The sequence below is a fragment of the Heterocephalus glaber genome, unplaced genomic scaffold (genome assembly GCF_053883595.1).
Source record: "Heterocephalus glaber isolate CG9 unplaced genomic scaffold, H.glaber_assembly_v1.0 deba00001481, whole genome shotgun sequence".
Lineage (NCBI taxonomy): Eukaryota > Metazoa > Chordata > Mammalia > Rodentia > Bathyergidae > Heterocephalus > Heterocephalus glaber.
In genome coordinates this window covers 20343176-20361490 of record NW_028258317.1, presented here as the reverse complement: position 1 = coordinate 20361490, position 18315 = coordinate 20343176, and the positions used below count along the sequence as shown (strand labels likewise).

General features: G+C 34.1%; 1 pseudogene; it reads right to left on the bottom strand.

Moving 5' to 3' along the window:
- Nucleotides 1-10717: 10717 nt before the first annotated feature.
- LOC101716195 (M-phase phosphoprotein 6 pseudogene) lies at nt 10718-11203 on the bottom strand (annotated as a pseudogene).
- Between the last annotated feature and the right edge of the window lie 7112 nt (nt 11204-18315).

Genomic DNA, 18315 nt, shown 5'->3' with positions numbered 1-18315 from the left:
TTTGAATGTTCTTTTTATGAAATGCTCTTACAAATATTTGATGCATATTTCTATTGTTTTTTCTGTTTAAAAATATTAATTTTTTATAAGTCCTTTCTTGGTCACATGTCATAATTATTGTTTTCTATCCTATGATTTACTTTCCTTTATGATAACTTTTTTTTGGTACCGGAGATCGAACTCAGGACCTTGAACTTGCCAGGCAGGTGATGGAACCACTGAGCTAAATCCCTGGCCCCCTTTATGATAACTTTTGATGAATAGGAAATTCAATTATAATGTAGTAGGATTTCCCACTTTTCTTAGTATATAGGCAATTTTGTCTTGTCTAAATAGCTTTCTATATTCCCTAGTTAATTGAGATTTTCCACTACATTTTTTTTTTTTTTTGGTACCAGGGATCGAACTTGGGACCTTGCATTTGCAAGGCAGGAGCTGGAACCACTGAGCGAAATCCCCGGCCCCCCACTACATTTTCTTCCAAAAAATGTATATTTTGCCTTTAGGTCTATATGTACCCTTTAGTTTTTGTGACTAGTGGGATGTCTGATCTCATTGTTTTTAAGATAGATATCTACTTGCCCCAATATAGCCTATTGAACAAATTTTTTTATTTTTGTACCAGGGATCAAACTTGGGACCTTGGACTTGTGAGGCAGCCAGCAGAACCACTGAGCTAAATCCCTGGCCCATATGGAACAGATTTTTGTATACATGGAGAATGAATGTAGGCATGAGTCCATTTCTTTTTCTGCTATATCTAGTCCTATACAATACCATACTATCTTTATTATTTTAACATTATAATAAATATTAAAAATGAATTGAGTCCACCTCCCCCTTGTTTAGACTTTTGTTCATATATGTTGGGATTTTTATTAATATTGCAATAAATTTAAAATGCAATTGTGCAATGAGGCATATGAAGAACATACATCTGAGGTGTTTAGCTCTTTTCTTTTTTTTCTTTTCTTTTTTTTTTTTGGTACCAGGGATAAAACTCGAGACCTTGAGCTTGTGAGGCAGGTGCCAGAACCACTGAGCTAAATCCTTGGCCTTACCTCTTTTTTGATAAGTCATTTTTTGGGAAAAAAATGCTTCCTGTTGAATTTTATGCTTTATACACACCAAAAAGGTGTGTTAATTTCCTTTTGTGAAAATCTGTGTTGTAAGACTTGTGATCTATCAAAGTTAACAGGTGGGATTTTACACAGCTATTCTAATATTGGCACTATAGTAATATTCATCATGTTTAGAATGAATTGTTTTTATTTTAAAAGACTTTTAGTGAAATTTTCTTTATGATTTTGTAAAAAAGAAACTGTTAAGTGGGCAAATTTTACAGAATAAATGTAGTTTCCTGATTTCTTTTTTGTTGTTGTTTGGTACTGGAATTGAACTCAGGACCTATCAATTGTGAGGTAGGTGGCGGCACCATTGAGCTAAATCCCTGACCTCCTGATTTCATATATACGTACTTTGAAGGCTCCTGAAAGCACTTCAAAATTAAGCTATGCAGGAATATATATCCTTCATTCATATGTGTAAACTGTTTTAAGGAAAACATGCTCATTTAGATCATTAAGAAAGCATAGAGAATTAAAAACAGCAAACCAAAAGTCACCCTGCATAACTTCACCTCAAATCAACAACTGTTAACATTATTATAAACTGAACTTTTTGTTTTGTTTACTGCAAGTCACATAGCCCCATGTATATCAACATAACTTAACTTAAAATCAGTATATAAATAGCTACTACAATAATCTGGGACCTGACATCCTTTGACAGTTTTAAGGCTAATTTATTTTACATTTTGAAAAAACAAGCAATTCTAATTCTATATAATTGGTTTTGGAGCACAGGAAAAGATAAAGAAATATTCAATTTATTTTCTGAAATAACAAAAACCTTGAAGCCAAAATATGACAATCAACAAAAGTAAATAAACAGAGAGAAGCTCATTTAAGAATGTAAGAAGGAAATTTGTAATTGAAATATCAGAAATTAGTTTTAAGCAGCACATTAAAACACTTATCACAATCAAATAAAATTCATCTCAGGAAGACAAGATGTTTAAAATTAGGAAATTTATATTGCAGTATCAAAAAGTTAAATAGAAAACCAAGAAAAAATATTGGCTACATAGTGAATTAAAGATGTTGAAAAGAGGGCTGGGGATTTAGCTCAGTGGTTCTGCTGCCTGCCTTGCAAGCACAAGGTCCCAAGTTTGATCACCAGTGCCAAAAAAAAAAAAAAGATATTGAAAAGATTATAGTTTGAAATACTAACAAGTATCATGATTATTTATTCAAACACTCAAGAGAGAAAAAATATAGACTCCTAATAAGAGAATGCACTCTCAGTGAAGTATACAAAACATATATAGAGGGGCTGGGGATTTAGCTCAGTGGTTCTGCCACCTGCCTCGCAAGCACAAAGTCCCAAGTTCAATCCCCAGTACCAAAACAAAACAAAACAAAACATATATAGAAATCAATAACTTTTCTATGTGCCAAAAATTCATAACATACAGAAAGAAAATCCCATTCATAAAAACTGTAAATATTATAAAACACATAGAATGTTAACAAGAAATATGAGTTATCTACATAAAGAAAATTAAATATTTAAGTCTTCATGTATGTTCTGCATTTCAATTCTATAGTAAAATAAGCCATGTTCCTGGATAGTGAAGCTTAATAGTATAAAAATACTGATTCTCCTTCAATTCACTTTAATTCAAACATTCTCATTGAGTTTTTGAAGGAATTTTTAAGGTTTACAAAATGATTTGACAATTCTTTTACAAGAACAAACAGGGAAGAATAACCATGAGTGAAGAATGGACTTAATAGGACACAAGGTTTATAATATTGCAGTAATTAAAGTGTAATTTTTGAATGAAATGTAAGACAGTATAATCCCTGTGAAGAATCAACATGGAAGAAACTCTTTGCACATGTTCATAAAGTGTGAGTCAGGAAATTGGCAGAAGCACAGAATGGAAAATAGAGGAGAAGAAATGACAGAGACAAGAGTGTTTGTCAGAGTCTAAGTGAAATCAATGATTTGACTAAAAAAGGTATTACTTGGGCCGGGGATTTAGCTCAGTGGTTCCACCACCTGCCTCGCAAACACAAAGTCCAGAGTTCAATCCCGGGTACCAAAAAAAAAAAAAAAAAAAAATGCTATTGCTCTCAGCCAGACTAGAAGGCAGGAGGGGAAATCAGAAGCCTATGGCTAACATTAGAAAGCTGTCAAATTCTAAGAGATCTTAATAGCCTCTACTCTCCTTATGAAATAATGAAGCATGCTCATGAGCAGTGAACAGCATTCGAGGAGGTGGGGCAGTCAGACACTAAAGGACTAGGGAAGATGGCATCCAATTGTAGGAGTCTTACTTTTTCTCTCTCCCACTTCAGCTCCCTCACTCCAATCTGACCTTTGCTGAGAAGGAGGCAGAAATTACAAAATATACAAATCTGGAAAATCCTACATACATCCTTGGGAAAGACTACATAATGGTGTAAAACACACATTTGGTACAAATAGAATCAGCCTGGAAGGAAGATGTTAAAGACTAAAACAACCATCCTTTCTGAGAAGGCCAGTGTCCTGGAAAGAAAATAGAGAAAATTCTGTGTAATCTCTATTGGCAGCCCCTTGGGAATGGTGGTTGCTGAAGTGGAAAGTGGACCCAGGGAAGCAACACAGTAGGGATTGCTCTCACCATATAGAAAAACAGTTCCTCAAGTGCCTGGACCACAGATGCGAATGATGAATACCACTGTTTAGTAAAACCTGGAGTGCCTGGACTACTCTGTGAAGGTAGCAGCACTTTCTCAAGCCCCAGGCAGGAAGCATAAAAAGGAGGCCAGGTTTGTTGCCCTCTATTTCTAATTTGGCACTTTAGGATGATGCATAGAAAGCCAGTACTTTGCCTGGAGGATTGAAGAATCCTAACCAGGCAGTCATTAAAATGAAATTTCATGTTGAGTCCTGGTCCCCTTTCTATTTTTTTTTGTTCTTCCTTTTTATTATTTTTTTATTAGTACATGTTTGCAGTACATAATGTTTAGATTCCTTGTGTGGAGTTGGTACATGTATATAAATAACACATCTGAATTCTTTTTCAGCCCCTTCCCTTCCCTCCCTTTTCTCCCTGCCCTTCTTTCAATCTCTTGATTTCCTTCAGGTCCCCAGAGGCACAGGATGAATGTTCACAGGGTAGTTTGAACAGGGAAGCCAATGAAAATATCTTTAGGTAAATACAAAAACTAAAGTGTCTTTCTTATTTAAGGATGAATAAACAGAAAATGCAAAATATTGTTAACTGAGAGGAAATAAATACAGCGATATAGTGATATAGGAAGAACATAGTTTTATAATTTTAGAAAATCTGCACTGTATAAAATGAGGAATCAAAAGTATTAAAGGCAAAAATATGAGATAAAATTAATAATGGCTTACAGAGGAAGATACTTTTTTTAAAAATTAGATAAGTATTAACTTTGAGTAACTCTAAGTTATAAAAGTAATTTAGAAAACTTTGAAGAAAAAAAGAAAAACATTAAAACATAAATTTCACCAAAGATCATATTTTGGTATACGATATTATAATACTTTTGCTGTTTAAGTTTGAAGAATGTATATTTTATGTGTAATAAATGTGTCCTGATTTCTTTATTCTGTAATACTCCATTTTACATAACACCATTCATAGTTCAATAAGAGTTTTGAGGACTAAAACCAAACTTTACATTTATTATGGAGAAAATGTTTTACTGACAAAGGTGTTGAATACATCAACCCGTCTTTCTAAAATTTTCTTCTTTTGTAACACAAAGTTTGAATCAAAGCCTCCTTCACACTTAAGAGTCTAAAAATATCTTGTGAATACCCTTGTCAACAGACAGTGGTAGAAACATCACAAGGACATGCTGCTTTTCCTAATTCCTTATCAGAAGTTTGACCTGTTAGGTCCCTTTATGCAATGGTGCAGTTTCAAGGAAAAACAAATAGTGGAGTTTCAACTCCATTTCCAAATTCTTTAAAGATCTAGTAGCTGTGTTTTGTTTTGTTTTATTTTGTTTTGTATTAATTGAATATCAGCACAGAATGTTTAAAAAGTTTTCCTTGAAAATCTGATGGCAGATTTTAATGGATGATGTTTAGAGCCTGAGTGACATCTTCAAAAATTCCTGGATCATTTTTGGGGGTTACAATTTCTACTGCCTTTAATTATGTTATTGTTAGTGTGATAGGGTATGCTGTATAAAAGAAAAAAGAAAAAAGAAAGAAAGAAAGAAAGGAAAGAAAGAAAGAAAGAAAGAAAGAAAGAAAGAAAGAAAGAAAGAAAGAAAGAAAGAAAACTTTTTATTTCAATATATCTTCCCAGAATAATATTTTGGAAGATTTTTAGCAACAAATAAATATGCATATTTAAATTTTAAATGCCTAAAGTGCTACCAATAAATATAAATGAAACAATAATGAGTCAACTGGTTCCCTTACACTACACAATATTCCTACATGGCAGATAATGATAACCATGTCCCAACTCACACCCTTGTTTGGTAGCTGCTAAAAATCCTCCGACATCAATTTTAAGACATACCTGATTTCAGAAATTTGGACAAGCCCTGCATCTTTGAATGGAAGACTTTCACAAGGAGAATAGATACACACTTTATATTATTATGCAAAAATTATATTATAATAAAGTATGCTTTTTTACCTAAGAACAATTTATTAGGAGTGTTTTTCCATATCATTCCATTTCATATCAATGCATTTGAAAAATTTTTGGCTACTTTTTAAATAATTCTATGCTACTATAAATGATATGGAAATGTACCTTAATTTCTATGAATATCCAGTATCATTTCTCTGTATAGGAGATATATATATATATATATATATATATATATATATATATATATGGATAGGGTTAGGGTTAGGGTTAGGGTTAGGGTTAGGATTAGGGTTAGGGTTAGGTTAGTTATATATATATATCTCCTTGGAAAGGACTTGAATGCATCAGACCTAAGTGCTCTACAGGGAAGCCATAACATATGCTTCAATCTTCAACAGGCAGTCTGCCTCCTCCTTTCCTTATCTGATTTTCCTGATGCTCTTGGCCTTAGTGTAGCTGATTCCTGGCAATATTAATTCCTTATAGTAAAAGATCACAGCTACATGCTCTGTCTCTGCTAATTACAGGCCATGGGTGGCATTTCCTAGAACATCTTATTTTTACTTTTTTTATTATTATACCTGCTTCTTCTGAAGAGTTGGAAAATTCCTTTGGGTTCCATCTATAAGTTGCCCAGAAGAATGTCTAAAATCTATGGCATGTGGATCCTTGGCTGTTGACCTCAAGATCATTTTCTAATTGTTCTTTTAGTATCCTTTGGGAATTTGGGGGGTTTAAGACAAGAATTTGTTCTAACAAAGTTTTATTGTTGTTGTTGGCTTGCATTACTACAGTGTATGAATAAAATAGTATATCTATAGTAATATGTTAAAAAGAAATAGCTAAAGATACAGGAAATCTGTATTTACCTTTTTTAATGACATCTCTCAGATACTGCTTTAGCCTTTGTAAATCATTTTCCACATACTGTTAGTGCTTAACCCCAGGATCATATATAGTAGCACTGAGTGGAAAGTGGCCTTGCAAAGGAAATATGCACATCTGTAAAGGGACCAGGGAAGAAGACCAGACACACATTGACCATGCCCCCCTATGACTGGTTCTTCCAAAATCAGAGCCTGGGTTACAGAGGCCCTAGAAGTTCATTTTCTGCTGCCTTTCCCTGTTTTTTCTAAAGCAAGAAATATAACCAGGCGATGTTGCTAAGATGCTACCTTCATCTTGCCCTCACATGACAATTTTATAAAAATATTGAATCAAGCCCTGCTTAGGAAGGAAGAGATAGAAATCTATGGATTCTGGTCAGTTTCTGAAAGGTCAGTTTCTGATAACATGACAGCGAATAAAAACCCACAGTTTTGTTCACTTACCACCTAGTTTCCAAAAAGGTATTGGTTATTTGTTAGCAGTTCCATGAGAACAGAGTATTTATCTCATTTTCATAGTCAGGAGTCTTATATTAAATAGCATTAGATTAACAGCAAGTTTCAGTCTCTTGTGTCGGTCAAGTTTTAGAGACCTGTTGTACAATATTGTGCCTATACTTAACAAGACTGTGTGGTGCAATTAAAATTTTAAGAAAATTGATCATATGTTAAGTGTTCTTACCATTTTAAAAAATTGCATTAGATGTTTTCATGGTAGGATCACGGCTACTTCTTCTTGCCTAAGTCAGTCCACAGCAGTGGTTCCTGAAATTCTGATTTAGTTACTTTAAACAAGTATAATTGTGCTTAAAATTCAGTCATGGTAATGAAAACGACTGTCCATAGAAAAGGTGCAGGAGCACTAAAAACTAATTGAATGTTAAATAAAGTATGTATTTCAATTTTACTTTCCCTTATTAAACCATATAGCCAGCCATATTGTGGAAATACAGTCATTTAATTTCATACTTTCTGCTTATCTTCCTTTCCTCTTTCTCTACCTATTATTCCCTTTCCACTTTACTTCTCCTTTTCCATTTCTTTTTCCTTTTTTTTCTTCTTTCTCTTTTCATCTAATTGTCACATATTAGCTCCAGCTTTTTCTCCTCTTGGTAATTATTCTTATGTCCCCAAAATGTTCAAATGACCTGCTTTTCCCCTTCTGTATTAACACAGAAAACAAAGCTATCTTAAGGGGTTTTTTTCATTGCATTTATGTGATGTAAGAGCATATTTAAAATCCTACTCATTCTACACAGGGTTTGAGCTACATGGTGTACTTAATTGTACTTAATTAATGTATTAATTTACATCTTTGTTTCTTTACCTGGACTCTGAGCTCCTAACTGCCAAAATGCTTGAATAATTCATCTTTGTATACGTGGAATCTAACAATACAAAGTCTTAGTAATCACTACTGAATGAATTCAGAGAGGAAGAAAATGACCCCTTTGTCTGTTTTCAGATAATCAGTAATTAATTTTCCTTTGAGATTTCTTGAGATTTTAATTCATTGGATAAATAAAATTCAAAAAAGAAAGAAAATAATTATAAACCTTCAAGTTTCTAATCTCAGATGCCCTTATTTTCAGTGCTGTTACACTCTAACATTAATTCAACAATTGTTAATGTTCATAACTCACAAAATGAACTCATATACTTGAGTTGAGAAACCAACATTTATACCTGTATTATTCAGATTTCCTAATATGTTATTTCCTAATATGTTTCCTAATATGTTTAATTCAGCTCATAGTTTCAGGGTATTCAGTTCATGACCAATGGCTGGAAAGGAGAAACATCAGGGAGAAGGGAGGGGTGTGGCAGAGCAAAACTGCTTAATTCCTGGTGGCTGGGAAGCAGAGCTGGGAAATAGTACTAGAGAGGAAAGGATGAGGGATCAGATGTAAACTCTAAGGTCACACCTCAGTGGTCCACCCAAACACACCCAGAAGCATGCTCCACAAATCCCTGGGCAGACTGCAAGCCAATAAACTTGACACACTCAAGCTTAACTGTCACAGTATGAGAGGAAACTATTTCTCCCATATAAGCTCTCACTTTTTAAAATCTTACATAGACTGAAACCAACATCTCCCTCCATCTTCTGACTTAGTAGATGAAATTAGTCATCATCCTTAAAATGTACAATTAAAAATACAGAAGCTGTTTTTGAGAGATAAACACTTTTCTTCCTCATGTGGTTTTGAGAACACCCTATTGCTGGTTCATTATTTTGACAGGTTTCTCATGGAATGAGCTTTTGAGAGACCTGGAACGATTGGAGGGCTCTTTGACAGGACACTGCCTCATGCTTGTGGTCCCTGAACAAATTGGCTTCAGAATCTCTCTTAACAAATTCCAAGTCAGAGCGATTTGAAGCAGCTGTGTCACTTTAGATTATTCTATGCTCCAAAGACTCTATATTAGTTTCAAATTTTAAAAAGTGAAGAAAGCGAATTTATTTTACTAAATTTCAAAAAACAAAAGGATTTTCATGAATATTTCCCATAATAGTATTATATCCCTGTAATTCAAGTCCAGCTTCTTCCATGTGCTAGCTACTGTACTTAAAAAATGCATTTAACTTATTTGACCTCACATTTCTTCATTTAAAAAGTGGGATTATTAATAATATATATCTCAACAATCTCTTGTGTGGATGAAATGAGATAAACCATGTAAAGTTCTTACATTGCTGCCTGATCCATAAATAAGACTCACTAATGTCAATTACCACTATTCCAAAGACTTCTTTACCTTGCAGCAATTCAGAATAACAATCTTTATACTCATTTGAAATATAATTTTCACATGTAACCTTGTTACCACTTATGTATATGACATAATGCATCTATATCCCAGTAGAGCCCCAGGCAGTCCTGAAAGAATAAAAACAAATGTGCATTAAAATTCTTTCCACCTTACCACTCCTAGTTTTATTACACATCTATAACATTTATAGAGATATCTCTTTTTATTAACAAAAGAAAATATATTCCTCATGGAAACTTAGAAGACAGAGACTTGAGTGTGTACCTGACTACTGTAATCCCATAATCCGCAATCAAATGCAGACAATGTGAAGGTGTTGCTACTTGTAGTATTTTATGAATGCATGAAATATATGAAAATAAAATGTATTTAGGATTTTTTTCCTTATCAGTTTTCATTTAATATTACTTTGTAAAAAATTTTTCAATATCATTCTATGATCGTCTAAAACTCTTGCTACACAAAAGATTATTTAAATACTTTTTATTTAATGTTTAAATTCTTTGTAATTTTCCTCTATTATGAGTCATCTTCCAGTGAACATGCTTCATACTTTATAAAATAAATATAATTCTTCATATTATAAGATTTTTATAAATTCTAGCAATTTTATCTCAAAGTTTTTAATATTAATATTTTGTTCAGCAGAGTATAAGGGTGTTTTTTTCTCACTTCTGCTAGCATTGGACAGCAACATGTAAACATTTTTTGCCTCCACATTGTATATAAAAGGAAATATTTATTTGTTGCTTTAATTTGCATTTTCAGATTTTTTTTTTTCATGTGAAAGCAGATCTGTACTGCAGAATTTTTTAAATTAAATGCCTTGAACAACAATAAAGCATACTACCCTAAACTGACAATGAACTGGTAGTATACAGATGCTTCAGGCTAGAGGTATGTTTATTTTTGATGAATTAATATATAATAAATTCTCATGACATTTGATTCCAAAATGAATGCATGAATTGGATAGACATGATTAATAATTTAAAGCAAAATATAAACATAAGGACAACTGAAACACTGGCATTAATTTGTAGGAGTCAGTTCAACTTCAGTGACTGGACAACTATATATTAAAAAAAAATCTGAGGTCAAAAAATCTTTAGTAAGCCACCCTGTCCTATGTACACCTGAAAGTTAAGGACTGGAGTTATATTCCTGATGAATACCATTAGGAAAAGAACATATAACATCTACCACACATCTGTTTCAAAAACATCATGTTTCCAAAATTATACATTTCTTTACAAATAAACATTACATATTAGCAACTACAAAGACACTATCAGGATAAGTTCCAAAATACACTGCTTTCACAGGCATCCCTGAGCTGTATTTGAAGGTATCCATTTTAATCTTGGGGCTTTAAGAACATTTTCTTTATTTAAATTGGTTTTATGTTTCCATTTTCATCTTCTTCATAATTGGCACGATCTCTCTTCTTGGAAAACTTTTTTCCAATTGTCCCTACCAAAGACCCATATCTTCTAGCCATTTCTTCATCTGACACAACAAGCTCTACTGTTTCATCTTCATCTTGCTCCTCTGCCTTTTTCTTAGCATTCATCTGAAGCATTAATTTCTCAACTTCAGAATTAAATCCTCTGAATGACACTCTTCCATAGAAAAGATCTTCACATAACAAGAAACTCTGCTCTTATATTATGAAACTTTCTTTCTCTTTAAGCTCTGGAAAAGCCAAGAACCAGTGATTTTCACTAATGATCTTCTTTTCTTCTTCTTCTAGCTGTTTCTTGGTTTCTGAGTCCAGTCCTCTTTGCATGAACTTCATGTGCAGCAAGTTCTTGGACAACTTGGTCTTATGCACTGCCGCCATGCTGGTGCCAGCCCAGCGCAGCATTCTGGCCACAAGCACCACTTGAGATTTCTTACCAGTGGATACTTTATGTATTTTTTTTACTTAAAACATCTATTGATTGTCAACTTTGTGCCAAACTTATTACTAAAAATATATTTCATTAACTCATTTATTTAAAAGTATTTATTGAGGACTTAATATTAACCATCATTTGTATTTTTCTTTTTGTGATTTCCAATTTTTTGGTCCTCTTTTTTAAAATTTTATTTTATTGGTACATTTTAGGCATACAATATAATGACATTCATCATTGGAAATTTGCACCTTTACATAATCTTTCTTGGTTCTTATTTTTTCCTCATTCCCCTGCCCTCCATTTAAACCCTCCATCCCTATTTACAAAGACTTTGTTTCAATTTTTTCATTTTCTCATATTAATTTCATTGTTAAAACATTTACCATTTCCAAAAATGCTGTAAAAAAAATTCTAGTATGCAATATCAACCATTTCTCTGTCATACAGTCTGGCCTACAATTATTTTTCCAGTTTTGTTTACTTTTTAATAAAGAATTTTTATATACAGGTTTTTGTTTTATGGAGGCAATATATATTATTAAGAAATTAGAGCCGCGACCAACCAGCGTAAGCCAGTGAGACAAGCAGCATGAAGCTCCCCTTAGGAGCGTGGATGCCTCCAAGGCCCAGTCCCACTCTTCCTATTCCCCCTCGGCCTTCTGGCTTTTCTCCTACCTGATAACACACTACAGAGGCACAGGAGATTATGAAGACCCTTGTCCAGAGATAGAGATAGAGAAGATAGAGAAGAAGTTAGTAACAGAAAGAGGGCTTCTCAGGTTCCTCGATGAAAACTGAAGCTTAGCAGAGAAGTAAAGGGAATCTTTACAATAAAGGCAGATCAGACCACTGTACTTGGTAAGTTGGAGGGATCATCACCTGGGACCATTACCTCCCATCAAAACCTGCACTATCTTCAGAGGAAGGAAAACTGGAACCTGCAGTAGAACTTTGCAGAGTTCAACCCGGCAGAAGGACAGGGAGCTCAACTTGGGACTAGCAGCCAGAAATCTACCTGAATCTCACAGGTCTGCTGCTGGCTTGCAGAGACTCATTGACTCATATATGCACACGGATGCCTACATTGCCTACTGTGACAGCAGAGACATACCCTGAAGGAGGCACATAATTTTTATTTTTTGCTATTTGCAAAAAAGAAAAAAAATTTTTCTCTTATTTTTAATTAATTTTTACTTTTTTCTACTCTTCAAATTTTTACTTTTCTTTCTTATCTTTCCTTATCTTTTCTCTCTCTCTCTCTCTCTCTCTCTCTCTCTCTCTCTCTCTCTCTCCTCTCACTGTCCCACATTGCTCTTCATCTCCCCATTTGTTCCTTTCTGCACTGAATTCAAATTTCTCCTTTATTTTTCTTTTCTTCTCTTTTTCCTTCTCTTGATTATCATTAGCTTTAAAGGAAAGTAAATATGGTATCTAGCCTCCCTGCTGCTGTTAGGTGATTCTATTCACATCTTTGTTCTTTCATTCTGCCTTTTCCTCTTGCCTTTAACAACTTCTTAGAGTTTGTATGATCTTCTTGTGTCTTCTGGCTTCACCACTAATCTTTCCTGATCTTTCTACCTGTCCCTGCCTCCCCAACTCCTTCTAACTCCCCACCCCTAAGGGGAAAGAGGCTATATTGAAGTGTTTATTCACTATAAACTTATGTTGGGTTAGTCCTCAGTTTTAATTTAACTCACATAGTTAAATGTGACAGATTAATAACTACCACAAACTGTCATTTTCTAAGCTGCACTTGATGCTATGGTACTGTTGATTGTGTCATTTGGGCTAACATGTTGTGATTGATCTAATTAGTTTTCCTTCCTGGTATAAGGAAAATAAAATAGCGTCAGAGTCATTAGAGTCTCAAAACCCAAACACAAGCTATATCTGGAAGACACCTCTGAAAAGCAATCATTCCACAAGGGTTTTAAATACAAGCAACAAAGATACCTACATTAAGAAATTTTGAAATATCAATGCAGGAATTAAACTAAGGACAGTACCAAAAACAAAAACAAGAAGACACTTAAGCAAGGCACAAACGCAGGCTTCCATGCCTCAAAAAGGAAATTCTTAGGGAAATGAGGTGGAAAAGACTGATAAGCAACCACTTGGATGCCCTGAACAAATAGCATAGGAAGTAACAAAGCAGATGCATGAGGCTCTAGAAAAATTCAAAACAGAAATAATCTCCCAGATAAATACAGAGATGGTGAGCAGAGTGAAAAACATAATTAGAGGCTCTAGAAGAGAAACAGATTAAAAAAAAAAAACAAATGAGCTCAGAAACATGCTGGAAGCCAGGAATGCCCAGCATAAGAAAGAAATGGAAACCATGATGGCCCAACATAAAAAGGAAATGGAATCCATGAAACAGATTCAAACATATTCAGGAGATTAAAAACTCCATTGAAAGCATGCAGAGTAGACTAAGAAAATCTGAAGACAGAATATCAGATATAGAAGACAAGATTGCAGTTAAAGACCATGAAAACAGACATTTCTTAAAGATAGTAAGGGACCATGAGAAATCAATCCAACAGCTACTAGATGATGCAAAGAAGAATAACATAAGACTGATAGGAGTCCACGAAAAAATGGAAGAAAGTACAATTGACATAAAAAACTGTTCACAGAAGTAATAGTAGAAAACTTCCCAGACAGAGGTAGAGAATTGGATATACAGATAAGTGAGGCATATAGAACTCCAACTAGCCATGACCAAAAAAAAATCTACACCTAGACAGATAGTAGTCAAGATCCCAGAAACCCAAAAGAAGAACAAAATTCTACAGGCATTTAGAGAAAAGAAACAAATCACCTACAAAGGAAAGTCCATCAGAATCACAGCAGATTTCTCAACACAAAGCATCAAATCAAGGAGAACCTGGAGTAAAGTATTTCAAGCCCTAAAAGAAAATAACTTCCAACTGAGACTGTTGTATATAGCAAAATTATCTTTCAAAATCGATGGGGAAATTAGATACTTTCACAACAAAGAACACATGAGGAATTTCATGAACACCAAAGCAGTAATCCAAAAAATTTTAAGCAATATCCTAGAAAAAGACAATGAAGGTCACAACTCCATGAGGCCCAACAGAGAGAAGGCACCATGCAAGTTAAGACACTAAAGGGAAAGGGGAGAAAATAAGAAATAAAAGAGCCAACAACAGTAAAACATCATGACAAGGATGAGTCAATATCTATCAATTATAACTATCAATATTAATTGGCTCAATTCACCAATCAAAAGAAATAGACTAGCAGAATGGATTAAGAAGCAAAACTCAGCAATATGCTGTATACAAGAAACACATCTAACTCAAAAGGAAATTCATAGTCTGAAAGTAAAAGGGTGGAAAACAGTTCACCATATGACAGGAACCCAGAAAAAAGCAGGGGTAGCACTCTTATTTACAAACAAAGTAGATTTCAAACCAAAACTAATTAAGAGAGACAAAGATGGTCACTACATACCTGTGAAGGGAACAATCCAAGAGGAAGACATGACAATCCTAAATATTTATGCACCAAATATGAATGCCCCCAACTATACAAAACAAATATTAATGGACATGAAAAACCAAATAAACACTAATGCAGTTGTAGCGGGTGACTTCAATTGCCCCACTATCACAAATAGACAGATCATCCAGACAAAAAATTAACAATGAAATTCTAGAACTGAACCAAGCTATTGAACAAATGGACTTAATAGATATTTACAGAGTGTTCCACCCCACAAAATCAGAATACACATTCTTTTCAGCTGCACACAGGTCATTCTCCAAAATAGATCACATGCTAGCTCATAGGGCATATCTAAGTAAATGTAAAAGAATTGCAGTTATCCCCTGTATATTAACAGACCATAGTTCAATACAATTGGAGATCAATAGCATAAGAAACTGCAAAACTCCCACAAAAACATGGAAATTGAATAATACCCTCCTGAATAACCAATGGATAACAGAAGAAATTAAAGAAGAAATTAGACAGTTTCTACAAATAAATGATAATGCCAGTACAACATACAGGAATCTGTGAGACACAATGAAAGCAGTTCTACATGGGAAATTCATAGCAGCGAATGCCAATATTAGGACAACGGAGAGAACTCAGTAAAATAACCTAACGCAGAAACTCAAAGTCCTAGAAAAAGAAGAGCATAACAAACACAAAGCTCATACAAGAAAGGAAATTATAAAGATCTGAGCAGATGCAATGGAGACTAAGAGAATGATACAAAAAATTAATGAATCAAAGAGCTGGTTTTTTCAAAGAATAAATAAAATCAATAAACCTTTAGCCAACCTTTTCAAAAAAAGGAAAGAAAAGGCTCAAATCCATGCAATTAAGAATGAAAAAGGTGAAGTCACAACAGATCCAGAAGAAATCCAGAGGATCACCAATACCTACTTTGAGAGACTGTACTCTAATAAAATGGAAAACACAGAAGAAATGGACAGATTCCTAGATAAATATGAATTGATAAAATTAAATGAAGAAGATATAGAAATTCTAAACACCCCAATTGCAATGAGTGAAATTGACAATGTAATAAAAAATTTACCAACCAAGGAAAGCCCAGGTCCTGATGGCTTCACTGCTGAATTCTACAAGATATTTAAAGAAGAACTAATGCCATTACTCTTTAAACTCATCAAGGAAATTGACAGGGAAGCAAGGCTTCCAAATTCATTCCTGCAAGCAAGTCTTACTTTGATTCCAAAACCAGGGAAAGAACCAACCCAAAAAGAAAACAACAGACCAATCTCCCTAATGAACATAGATGCAAAAATCCTTAATAAGATACTGGCAAACAGAGTACAGAGGGTCATCAAGAAGATCATACACCCTGACCAAGTCAGATTTATCCCAGAGATGCAAGGATGGTTCAGCATATGTAAATCAATAAATGTAATGCACTATATTAACAGAGTCAAGGACAATAACAACATGATCATCTCAATAGATGCAGAAAAGTGATTCAACAAAATCCAACACCCATTCATGATAAAAACCCTATAGAAAATTGGAATAGAAGGTCTATATCTCAACCTGGTTAAGGCTATCTATGAAAAACCAACAGTCAACATCATACTAAATGGTCAAAAACTGATAACTTTCATGCTAACATCAGGAACAAGGGAAGGGTACTCACTATTATCATTCCTGTTCAATATTGTTCTGGAAACATTAGCCATAGCAATTAGAAAAGAGAAAGAAATAAAAGGAATAAAGATAGGAAAGGAAGAAGTGAAACTGTCATTATTTGCTGATGATATGATACTTTATATAGAAGATCCAAAAAACTCGGTCAAATGTCTTCTAGATCTAATTGACAGATTCAGTAGAGTAGCTGGATACAAGGTCAACACTCAAAAAACAGCCTTCTTATATGCAAATAGCAGACCCATTGAGAGAGAAATTCAGGAAATAATTCCTTTTATAATAGCATCTTAAAAATGAAATATCTAGGAATCACCCTAACAAGGGAACCAAAAGACCTCTACACTGAAAATTACAGCACTCTGAAGAAGGAGATCAAAGATGATATAAGAAAATGAAAATATATCCCTTGTATCTGGTTAGGAAGAACGAATATAGTAAAAATGGCCATACTTCCAAAACTACTATATAGATTTAATGCAATGCTGATTGAAATTCCAACAACATACTTCACAGAATTAGAGAAAACAATCCAAAAATTCATTTGGAAGCAGAAGAAATCTAGAATAGCAAAAGCAATTCTAGGTAACAGAGACATGGCTGGGGGTATCACAAGCCCCTTTTTATCACTACAAAGCTACTGTGATAAAAACAGCATGGTACCGGCAAAGAAACAGACCCGAAGATCAGTGGAATAGATTAGACGATTCAGAAACAGCTCCAGACATACTCAGCCACCTCATCTTTGACAAAGGGGGCAACCACCCTCATTGGAGGAAAGATAGCTTATTTAATAAATGGTGTTGGAAAAACTGGATTTCAACCTGCCAAAGATTAAAACTAGACCCATACCTATCACTGTGCACTAAACTAAGATTGAAGTGGATTAAAGATCTAAATATTAAGACAGAAACACTAAACTTTCTGGAAGATAAGTTAGGTAGAACTTTTGAAGACATTGGCATAGGAAAAGACTTTATGAACAAATCTTCAGTAGCACGGGAGCTAGCACAACGAATCAACAACTGGAATCTCATTGTATTGAAAAGCTTCTGCACTGCAAGAGAAACTACCAACAGAGCTAAAAGACAACCTACAATGTGGGAAAAAAATTTTAGCAGCTGTAACTCAGACTAAGGACTACTATCAAGAATATATAAAGAATTGAAAAAAATCAGACCCCCCCCCAAATTCAAAAATCCAATTCAGAAATGGGCATCTGAAATGAACAGATATTTCTCAGGCAAAGAAGTTAAAACAGCAAATAAATACAGGAAAAAATGTTCAACATAACCGGTCATTTGAGAGATGCAGATGAAAACAACACTGAGATTCCACCTAACCCCACAAAGAATGGCTACTATCAAGAAATCACCCAATAACAAATTCTGGCGGGGGTATGGAGAGAAAGGAAGCTTTCTCCATTGTTGGTGCAAGTGTAGACTGGTGCAATCACTGTGGAAATCAGTATGGAGATACCTCAAACAACTAGGGCTAGAGGTCCCATTTGACTCAGCTATTCCCCTACTGGGAATCTTCCCCAAAGAATTAAAAGAATCATACCACAGTGATATATGTTCACCTATGTTTATAGTGGCACAGTTTGTAATAGCTAAAGCTTGGAAGCAGCCCAAGTGCCCATCAACTGGAGACTGAATAAAGAAGATGTGTTATTTTTATAAAATAGAGTACTACTCAGCCATAAAGAATGAGAAATTAGAGACATTTATAGCTAAATGGATGCATATTGAGACCATCCTCTTAAGTGAAATAATAGAACACACATATGTAAATACCAAATAGTTTCTCTAGTGTGAGAAACTGAAAGTGTAAATAAGGATGAAAATGATTAAAATGAATAATTGATAATTTGAAA